Genomic DNA, 11594 nt, shown 5'->3' on the forward strand with positions numbered 1-11594 from the left:
CACCAATCAGCTGCACTCAAAAAAATGAATTATGGCTTTAGTTGGTCCAAAGAATGTAACTATGTTTGAATTAAACAATTCGCTTATGTTTGTGTATTAAAAATAAAAGTGTTGTGTTGGAAAAAATTAGAAAAAGTAAGTTTTCACATTTAAACAGCTCGCTTATGTAACATGAATGCAAGGGAGTTGTGTTGCTTCTGCAGTACTGCATTTTGGTCAATAGGTGGAGTAATATCTGCACATGAGCAGTTTCAAAACAACACAGGAAGTAAGAAGATTCAAACCACAACGATCACTCTCAGATCGGCGCCATATTATGGGAATCAAAAGATGAAGATTACAGTACAAATTGAGAACGTGCACAAAGCTTTCCCCAATGTGGACACACAGGTGAGATTTTTTTTACTTTTTATGTATTTATACTGAGGCTGTGACAACATTTGAATCATAAATGTACTCTCTTGTAATACTATGTTGTGTTTGTGTATAGTATTGCTATGAAATTGCCATGTTCCCTGTGTCTTTTCCACATTATAGACAGATAAATGTATAGTTTGTTTTGCATTCCTGTGAAATTTTATACTTGGTATATATTAACTCCCCCAGAATAAAGTTGCAAACATTGGTAGTAAGGAATAGTCATGTTAGAATAGTCTAAGCTTTTCACTCATCATAGCACACGTGCTGCTGATAATGTGACAATAAAAGTGATTTGATTTTTTATTTGATTTGATAGTCTTTATTTTAAATGAGTGTCAAGCAGTTTGTCAAGTTTGAATGTCAGTTTTGATAACTTACATAATATTAATTAAAATGTGGTGTTGGCACATTGTTATTTATTATCTAATTGTATTCAAGCCTGTTAACTTAAAAAAAAAAATATTGACAAGCATATGTGACACTTAAATTGGATGGCATCTAGCATGATGACATATTTAACGTTAGCTTATTTGTTTGGTCATCTAACACGTTTACATTTTTAAGTTTAGTAGTTTGCTATTTATATTATTATATTTTATTATTTTAAATCTTTGTTCACTCACATCTATTTTCTCCCTCACAGGTTTACAGCTCAACCTCTAAAGTCCCATATCTGGCTGAGGAGACTGTGGATCATCTAGGTACTATGCTTTTAGATGCCTATACACACATTAAAATGATGTACAGTAAAAATTACAAGTAATTTTAACTAATAATTATTTAGTAAATTACTAATTGTCATTTCATGTCATTTAGAACATCACCAGTGGAAAAAAGGGTGTGAATGCATCCTCAAAGCCCCTAAGTGAGGGAGTACATGGTAAGCTATTTTATTTTATTGTTTTAAACATTTTGTATTTTCCTCTTAAACCAATTCCTCCTTTCACCTTTGATCTGTTGGTAAATGTTTTATTTTTTTACCTGACTTTTTTTTAGGATGCTGGGCATGATGAAGCGCAAACCTTGATGTGCAACACCACCTTATGAATCTACAGTGGTTACATTAACATTTAGCAGACTTTTTTGTCTAAAGTGACTTACAATTGAGGACACATTCAGCAAATCAACAAGAAGAGGCGATTCACCCAAGATGTGCTAATTATACAAAAAAGTTTAAGAATTAAGAATGCTTCTACATGTGGTTTGTCAAGCCCACACACCTGTGTGAAGCAGCCTTCATGCAAAATGTTTTGTTTTTTAGATATAGGGAGTGGTTGTAAGAAAGTGTCTGGTGCAAATGTGCATAAATGGTGCAAGTGTCAGAGAGATGAATGTGTGTAGCTATTGCATGTTCTGTGATGGTTGGTCTAATTTATGGTTTAGTGCTTTTCGTGTTACTGTGCTTTAAAATGTTAATCTTTCTTTGAACAACTGAAGTGTTATCTGCTTTTTCAGTGTAAAGAAGGTACAGTATAGTTTACAAAAGAAGACTTAATTTTTCTAAGTATATTTTTGATATATCATTTGAAGGCAGAATATTATTTTTGAATGTTTTTTGTAATATATGAAAAGTATTATTATGAAAAGTGTATTTTATGATGTTTTTGTAAGCATATTTTTAAAATCATTGTTTTCAATTTACTTCATACTTGTATTACTATTATTTTTACTAGTATTGATATTTTAACTTATTGTAATAAGTGAAGATACAGATAAAGACAGTATTTGGATTTTGATAATCATTTTATTGCTGGAAAATGTGTAAAACTGTAAAAATGCTATTGAATAAACTCAATGAAACGGAAACTGTTTTTTTATTTGGTTAAACATAACAATATCAATTTTAGAATAATTGAACTTAAATAACTACATTGATTAAAGCTAAATTATAAATGTTACGTTGATTGAACTAAACAACATTACATTACCTTTATGTAACTAACTTAAGTTCACTAAAATTAATATTCTTTCTTAAAGGTAACTTAACTCGGTTACGTGGAACCAGTGGACAAAAAAAAGTTAATTAACGCCAACATATCATTTTTTTGAGTGTGGTGTGTGGTGTGCGGTCTGGCATACAAAAGGCTGCCGTCGCGTCATCCAGGTGGATTCTGTACACTGGTGGTGGATGAGGAGATCCCCTCCATTGTGTAAAGCCCAGAAAAGCGCCCAGAAAAGTGCCCAGAAAAGCGCTAAATAAATGTAAGGAATTATTAATATTATCATTTTAAAAAATCTAATATTAAGAAACTTCTTTAAAGTTGCAAAAATTAAGTTCTTAACAACACATCTTAATAAAAAATAGAATATATTTTAGGTAGGAAATAACTTGATAGAAGAAGGTCCTTTACTTAATATTGTAACGATTTTTGGCATAAAATAAATAGCAAAATTTTGACTTATACAATGTACATTTGGTAATTTCTACAAAAAATACCTGTGTGACTTAAGTCCTGATATAAAAGCCAGAGTCATATTTAAAAATTACACACTCTTTTATCAACAACTATTTTATCAATGCCCTTGTGCTGTCTTGAGTAAGAAAGAGTGCAGGGGTTTTGAATGAAGGTAAGAGCTGTGAAGGTTTGTTTCAACAGTTGGGGTTATATACATCTGTTGGCTTAGAGCAAGAGAGAGACAGAGATCCCACTTCATCTCAGCCAACCCTGATTTACCTGGAGGAGAATGTTAAGTTTAACCAGAAGTCTGGGAAGACTGAGCAATTAAATTTCAAAGATGGAGAGCCGTGTGAGCCAGTGGCCCTGAAGGTGTGAGAGAATAATGGTCCAGGAAGTGTCCTCAGGAGCAGTAGAACATCCGTTTATCTTGTACAGAAGTGACATCTGGTCTCTAAACTGTGGTCTGACAGTTTCCACATAAAAATCTTAGAGAACAGTGTTGGGCAGTGGAGGAGAACTGTAATGTTTAGATTGCTTGAATGAAGAGCAACAGACACTTGCTGTACACAAGGGACAAACAAATCACTTCATTGCGGAAATACACCTGAAAAGAGATACTCTGGTTTTCAAACAGATGAGCCCAAACTAAAAAAAAAAAAAAAAAATCAGCTTTTTATTGATCAAAAAAATATTTTATGCTAATTATATAATTGTCACCAGATTATCAACAGAAAAAAACACTAGGACAGGTGCTGCAAATACTTTCAAGTTTAATACAAGTTTAATTTTGTAGTGGCGAGGCAGTGGTGCAGTAGGTAGTGCTGTCGCCTCACAGCAAGAAGGTCACTGGGTCGCTGCTTCGAATCTCGGCTCAGTTGGCGTTTCTGTGTGGAGTTTGCATGTTCTCCCTGCCTTCGCGTGGGTTTCCTCTGCGTGCTCCGGTTTCCCCCACAGTTCAAAGACATGCGGTACAGGTGAATTGGGTAGGCTAAATTGTCCGTAGTGTGTGTGTGAATGTGTGTATGGATTTCCCAGAGATGGGTTGTGGCTGGAAGGGCATCCGCTCTGTAAAAACTTACTGGATAAGTTAGCGGTTCTTCCGCTGTGGCGACCCCGGATTAATAAAGGGACTAAGCCGACAAGAAAATGAATGAATGAATAATTTTGTAGTGCCAGACTAAACTCCCTACAAGTCTCTGACATGTTAAGTGTCACTTTCTCATTTACTATTTTTTGTAAGCTAAGCTGCAATTTACACATTCTCAAATATTTTCATGTATTGAAAATCTTAATCAAATAAAATATCTGATTTAATTAAATGAAGGTCACTTCCGTTTTTGTACATTTATTTGGCTATTAGTCAATTTGAGTATGAATCTAAAACAGACTGTGTTGTTGCCTCACATTGGCTTCGTCTGGTCCCTTCGAAAGTAAAAAACTGTGCGTGAATACATTAAATGGATGACAGCAGTCGCAGCCGTCTGATCTCATATAAAGCAAGAAATGTCGATGACATATGATGACGTGTGAAGGTGCTGTAGTGCTGTCCCAATTAGGGTGTGCTCACACTATGCTATCCAAACCATGCCCATGCTCGTTTTCAGAAGTGTGAGTGCGCTGAATCGGGCTCAGGCATGGTTCACTTGGCCAGCCCTGGCCCAGTTGGAAGAGGTGGGCTTGAGCGCGGTTCACTTGGGCTTTGGCGTGGTACGCTTGTAGTGTGAATGCGAAACGCCCCAAAGCCCGAAACTGAAAGCGAGACGTGACTTTTAAGCTACTGCTTTATATGGATTTATTAATCAATCTTACTGTTCAATGAACGCAAACTGCCGTGGTTTATTAAAGACGCAAACCCCTCACTGCACGACAGCTGCGCTACTTCAGCAAACCTCCTCATTCCTGCAGCACGAGGGCTTTATGATTGTTTATGAGTGCCAAAAGTGGCGGATCTGTTCGGCGAAATATCTAACTGCGTGTCACCGCATCCCTAAGGACTGTTTGGCAAAATATTTCACTGCATGTCACTGCATATCAAACGACTAAAACGATATAACTAGAGAAATCTCCACTGTGCTGAGCGAGAGGGCTCACTGAACAGCGCTGCATCAATGACGTAAGCGTGTCTAGGCCCGATTGTAATGTGAGTGCAGGCCGTCGGGGGAGACGGGAGGGGGGACAAGCGTGCTTTGCCCCGGTTCGAGGCAACTGTACATAGTGTGAGTACGGATTTAGGGGTACATTTTGAAGCTCTTCCCCTTAACCCTCGATTGTAAGGGCCAAGGGGAAGGGGTAGGGGCACAAAAATAGAATTGGGATTGGGCCTAAATAAGGCAGGTGTGAAAACACCCTAAGATGAGAATCTGTTTTGCATACGGCCGGGATGACACATGCTGAGAGTTTTTTCACCATACATTTCCTTGCTTTACCAAAACTAAGTTTGTTTTTCTCTTTAGCACATGTGGCAAACACGAAATAAACCGAAAAGATGAAAGGAAGCAGTTTTATAAACAGATTCAGCAAGCTCATCATTTTTCGGACCAATGAGGCTCCCAGCAGCAGACATCAGTTAATCTACTCAGTACAAACCACAGCATGACACATTCTCGCATTCTACAGGAAGTCCTTGGAGTACGGCAACACGGCAAGTAATGTAGTACTCTTTCCTGTGAACTGTGTTAAGTTTTGACCTTTCATCCCTGTTGGTGACATGTCATTAACTAGAACACATGCATAGTCCTCCCCCACACTCCCTAGTCAGCATGGGCAATACATTCTCTTTGTCTTTAACCGAGTGGAGTCCCCTAGTCCCACCGCTACAGTTGCGGCTCCATCAGTTGCCTTGAAGAAGCTAACAAACCCTATACAGCCCTCGGCCAAATGGTTGCAGATCAAAGTTGTATTTCTCTTGTGATTTCATACAGGATTTATTTATTGTACAACATGCCAAAAATGTAAGAGTTTTGATGGACAGTCTATGTAAAAGTTGCTTCTCATCATGTATGACTGACATAAGTCAGTTGGCAGGCAGTTGCTCGACATATACATCTTCTGTCTGGGTGGTACAAATTGTGGTGGCTTTTTACAGACTTGACTTGTTACAGTATATATTAGATTGCATTTGGATTTGTTTAGCAGCTTAAGCTCTGTGAAGTCAGAAATTTGAAGGGTTTCCGCATATCAGGGGTTTAAAAAACAGTGTAAAGGCAAAAATGTTTGCCAGTCAAAATTAACTCCCACATAAGATGGTTTGATGATTAAAATCTCACGGTTTCAGGCTTTATACGCTAATCGGTGTGAGCCACTTTAAAAACTCTCACTTTCTCAATTCTATTGTTGTGTGTTTAACAGAATAAAAGACACAAATGCCAAAGTTATCTTTTAATTGTTTGTGTGTGGGGCTTTCAGCTGCTGAATAAAGACTAAGGAAAAACAGGCGCCAAGGTTAGACCGCAAATTAATTAAAATTGGCAATCAAAGGTTGAAAAAATCTTTGAAAAAGTACATAGCTAAATAAATTTTAAATCAAGTTTAAGTAAAAACTCAGAGAAAGTTTTTTTTTTTTAATAATTTATAACAGATAAAACATTATGGTGTTATTTTATATGCAGTATATAACTTATCAGTTTAACACAACTTACCAGTAACACAAAAAATTAATTGTGAACAAATTACTATTAAAGCAGTATAAAAAAAATTAACAATACATAAGACATGATTGCAAAGTATTAATATGATAAAAAATATGTATATATATATATATATATATATATATATATATATATATATATATATATATATATATATATATATATATAATGTATTAGATTCATGTAGTTAACATCAAAATATTAGTAATCAAAATAAGCTAATAAGCTTGACTAGGCTAAGTTAATTATTGGGTTTACAAAGCAACAAGTTATTAATAAGTTTGATCACAGTAATTATTCTACCTAATAATATTGAACTTGTAAAAAAAGAATTTAAAAATTTTATTGAATTAAAATTGAGTAATGGTCTAAAATAGGCATTGTGACATCTCTTCTGTCATGTGACAAAGTCTCCTGCTTCAGTTTCTTTACAGTAAACACAAAGACTAAGCTTTATTGTGCTGATATTGCCATTGCCATTGTAATACATTGTAGTGACGAGTAAAGCTTGTGGTTGGTTTGAGTAGGGCTTAAAAAACTGAATATAATACGTGATCCACAACTGCAACCATGCAAGTATATAAAATACACTAACCACTTTATAAGGCACACCTTACTAGAACTGGGCTGGACCCTTTTTACCATTCCGAATTGCCTTAAACATCGGTTGGATAGCTTCAACAAGGTACTGGAAATATTCCTCAGAGATTTTGGTCCATATAGACATGATAGCATCACGCAGTTGCTGCAGATTTGTCAGCTGCACATCCATGATGCAAATCTACCCTTCCACCACATCCCAAAGATCCTTTATTGGATTGATATCTTGTGACTATGGAGGCCAATTGAGTATAGTGAACTCATTGTCTAAGATGTTCATGAAATCAGTCTGAGATGATTCGCGCTTTATGACATGGTGCGTTATCTTGCTGAAAGTAGCCATCAGAAGATGGGTCATAAAGGGATGGACATGGTCAATCACAAAACTCAGGAAGGCAGTGGTATTGACACATGGCTCAGTTGGTACTAATGAGCTCAAAATGTGCCAAGAAAATACCCCCCACACCATTACACCACCACCACCAGCCTGAACCATTGATACAAGTCCCCATTCTGATGCTCGGTTTGAAGTGCAGCAGATTGTCTTGATCGTGTCTACATACCTGAATGTGTTGAGTTGCTGCCATGTGATTGGCTGATTAGAAATTTGCGTTAACAAGCAGTTGGACAGATGTACCTAATAAAGTGTATAAGTGTAAAGTTGCGGTTACACTAGAGTTTGTATGTGCGAAATTCTGTCATACGGCGCTGCGAAAAGGGGCGGGATTGAACAAGATGATTTGACATTAAAAAAGCGAGCGATTGCTCCATGTTTTGAATTTCTGTCCAAAGATGTCATGTTTTGATCCTCGATTGGTCTCACGCAGTCAAGTGATGCGATTTCGCAGGTCAGAGTTCACCAAGCTTGAACTTTGCACTTCAGCGAACTGCGAAACTTAATGCATGACCCTGCATTTCCGGTCTGACGAATCCGCATGCGTATGAATGGAGGTCTATGGGGAGAAAAGTCTAGTGTGACCGCAGCTTTAAAGTTGCGCATGCATTTGTTGAATCATGTGACTCCTTTGTTCAGTTTTCCCGCCAATTGTTAGTATTCATTAGTTTCACCTGTTCGCTCCTCTGTTTGTCATTAGTTCATCTTGTGTATTTCTACTGCTGAGTTTTGATTATTCCTTGTTCCTTCCGGTCTACTATTGTCAACCTTCTCGTCATCCTCTGTTACCTGTTTCCTATGCATTTGTGTATTACATTATTATGACAATAACATTATTATTGACAATTACATTATTATGAGCTATTTCTAACTAATACTTAATCATAATAATGTGACTTTTTGTAAATAAACTTCACAAATAATAATATTAAATATTGGAAAAAAAAATATTAAAGAAGGCATAAATTACACTTAATACAATTGCCACGCTGATAGACAAGGAAGGTTACCTTTTTATGAGTTTTGTTCAAAACGAGTCACTAGATCAAAGTGAGGAAGCAGGAGAGTGGTGTAAAGGCTGTTAGCAATCTCATCAACAGCTCAGGTAAACATCTGATGTAGCCATCTCACACACTAGGGAACATCAGAAGGTGAGTATGCAAACACACAGTTCATCAGTTAAAGGGTAGATCTTCAAGTAAACACCAAATGAGTTTAATCACTTCCCTTGTTCAGTAGATTAAGAATCCAAACGCACAAGGGAGACAACCATGGAAGAAGAGGAGAAGACGAAAGTATGGACAACCATGTGACTTCGACACTAGCCAAGAATGAGTGAATGAGGTATTTGATTTTTATATTGTCTTTTGATGAAGGGGAACAGGTAGAAAAGATTAGAAGGCTGGTGATGGTTCGTGGGATTGGAGAGAGGTGATTTGGGAGGGAAAGCGGTGATCGGTAATGCAGAAAAGAACCGAGGGTGTGACAACATTCATTCATTCATTGGTCACACTTTACAATAAGGTTCATTAGTTAATGTTAATTAATGCATTTACTAACATGAACAAACAATGAACAATGCATTTACCACTGTATTTGTTCATATTAGTTAACGTTAGTTCATGAAAATACAATAGTTCATTGTTAGTTCATGTTAACTCATGGTGCATTAACTAATGTTAACAAGCATGGACTAGGTTGTTAATAATGCATTAGTAAATGTTCAATTATGATTAATAAATGCTGTACATGTGTTGTTCATGATTAGTTCATGTTATTAAATGCATTAACTAATGAACCGTATTGTAAAGTGTTACCCATACATTTGTTTTTCGACTTAGTCCCTTTATTAATCTGGGGTCGCCACAGCGGAATGAACCGCCAACTTATCCAGCATATGTTTTATGCAGCGGATGCCCCTTCCAGCTGCAACCCATCTCTGGGAAACATCCACACACAAACACACATTTACAGTAATACACTAGGGACAATTTACTGTAGCCTACCCAATTCATCTGTACCATATGTCATTGGACTGTGGGGGAAACCGGAGCACCTGGAGGAAACCCACGCAAACACGAGGAGAACATGCAAACTCCACACAGAAATGCCAACTGACCCAGCCAAGGATCGAACCAGCGATCTTTTTGCTGTGACAGCACTACCTACTGCACCAACGCATCACCGGTGCGACAACAATACAGTTAAAATTGCATAATTGAATTCAAGCTGCGGTCACATTAGAGTTTGTGCGTGCGAAATTCTGTCGTACGGCACATTGACAAGGGGCGGTATTAAACAAAGTGATTAGACATAAAAAAAAGTGAGCAATTTCTCCATATTTTAAATTTCTCTCCAGAGAGGTCATGTTTTAATCCTCGATCGGTCTCACACAGTAAACAGATGCAATTTCACAGGTCAGAGTTCACCAAGCTTGAACTTTGCAATGCTGCGATCTGCAAAACGACACACGAACTTACGTTTCCGGTCTGACGCATTCACGTGCATATGAATGGAACTCTATAGGAAGAGAAGTCCAGTGTGACCGCAGCTTAAGGCAACAAGTTTTCACAATTTAAGAAGATTTATCAATTTACGTTTTATTAATTTACACTTGTTGAGTTTTAATTTTTTGTTTTAATTTTATGGGGTATACTGTTATGTGAGAACAAATAATGTAGAGCAGAGCAATAATAGTCGGTATAACATACCAGAGGGATTCTGCAAGTGAAACATTTAAATAATAAACTTGGAGCAATTAATTAATAAACACTGTATTATATTTTGCAGTGCTACCTTGTACAAGAAACCGAAATTAGTGAGAGGTATTTTGAATGTAAATCTGTCTAAAGCCATTTGTATTACAATAATCAGTATATGAATAAATTAGACTTTAAGAACAGTTTGTGCAATTGATTAATCAACCTGTACACCACTAAAATCTGCAACATTAAATACTTTAGTAATATTCACATCCTAGCTCAGAGCAGAGACTAAATCATAACATTTGCATACTGAATTCTGATTTTACAACACTATAAGTCAACGATTTGCATGTTTCCAAAGATTATTCTACAGTAACCATATAGCAAGCCCTGCTACTCTTTCATTTACTATTCTTTTTGTACACTCCTTGGACATATTATGAATATGTAACCACAGATGTATAGCTTCAGATGCATTAATTGACATGGATCACGTGTATACATGCGTTGCAAATGCAGTGTGTTACAAGGTACTGTAATAAAACATTTCTGCAGATTAATGACTTGGAAAAAACTTTCTTGATGTTGATCAGGGATCAGGCTTAAAAGTGTTTGCATTGCCTGTGTGTTCAAACTTCCCCCTGCCAGCCACAGTAATGAGAGGCGTCACAGATCATAAGTGATGCCCTAGTTATTATTATGACTGCCAGTCATGGTTATGATCATTAAACTTACAGTAAACAGTTGCGCGAGTCTGTGTTTGTCATGCTAGCCTCTTCTCTCTCTCTTTCTCTCTCTCTCTTTCACTCTATCTGGGAGCAGATGCCTGCGGTGTTCTTTAATGACATGGTGTCACTGCTGCTACATGCGCTTGGAGAGGGCTCAGACAATGCAGTGTGCGGCAACTTTCTGTCTTTCTCGTTTTCTGTCTTTCTGTCCCATCTCTCTTTTGCTGGGTCTCAAGCCCTCACCCATTTCTCTGTCTTTCGGTGTTTCAGTGTTTCTACTCAGCTATGATTCATTTGGTGTCTTTACCTGACAGCCGGCTTTTCTGTTGAATAAATAGATATATTTAAATTCATCTATCTATCTATCTATCTATCTATCTATCTATCTATCTATCTATCTATCTATCTATCTATCTATCTATCTATCTATCTATCTATCTATCTATCTATCTATCTATCTATCTATCTATCATAACAATTATTTAGAATTGTCAAACGTTTAATAGGAGATTGTAATCAGAAACTATTTTTGTTATGGTAGTTGAAAGTCTCTTTACATCCTGAAAGCAATAATTAAATTAAGTGGTTTATATGGATATGTGCATTTTAATAATCCATGGAATGTGTGGGACCATGACAAAGTTGGTCCAAATGTTACAATAGGCTTTTTTACAATTTTTCTCCATCGGCTTGACTTATTT

At 36.6% G+C, this 11594-nt stretch overlaps 1 long non-coding RNA gene across 1 annotated transcript; it reads left to right on the forward strand.

Moving 5' to 3' along the window:
• Nucleotides 1-308: 308 nt before the first annotated feature.
• On the forward strand, nucleotides 309-2226 carry LOC141376531 (uncharacterized). Its single transcript, XR_012386980.1, has 4 exons — nucleotides 309-390; nucleotides 1064-1121; nucleotides 1237-1300; nucleotides 1417-2226. It is a non-coding gene; the product is annotated as an uncharacterized lncRNA (long non-coding RNA).
• The last annotated feature ends 9368 nt before the right edge of the window (nucleotides 2227-11594 follow it).

Source organism: Danio rerio, chromosome 11 (assembly GCF_049306965.1).
Source record: "Danio rerio strain Tuebingen ecotype United States chromosome 11, GRCz12tu, whole genome shotgun sequence".
Taxonomy (NCBI): domain Eukaryota; kingdom Metazoa; phylum Chordata; class Actinopteri; order Cypriniformes; family Danionidae; genus Danio; species Danio rerio.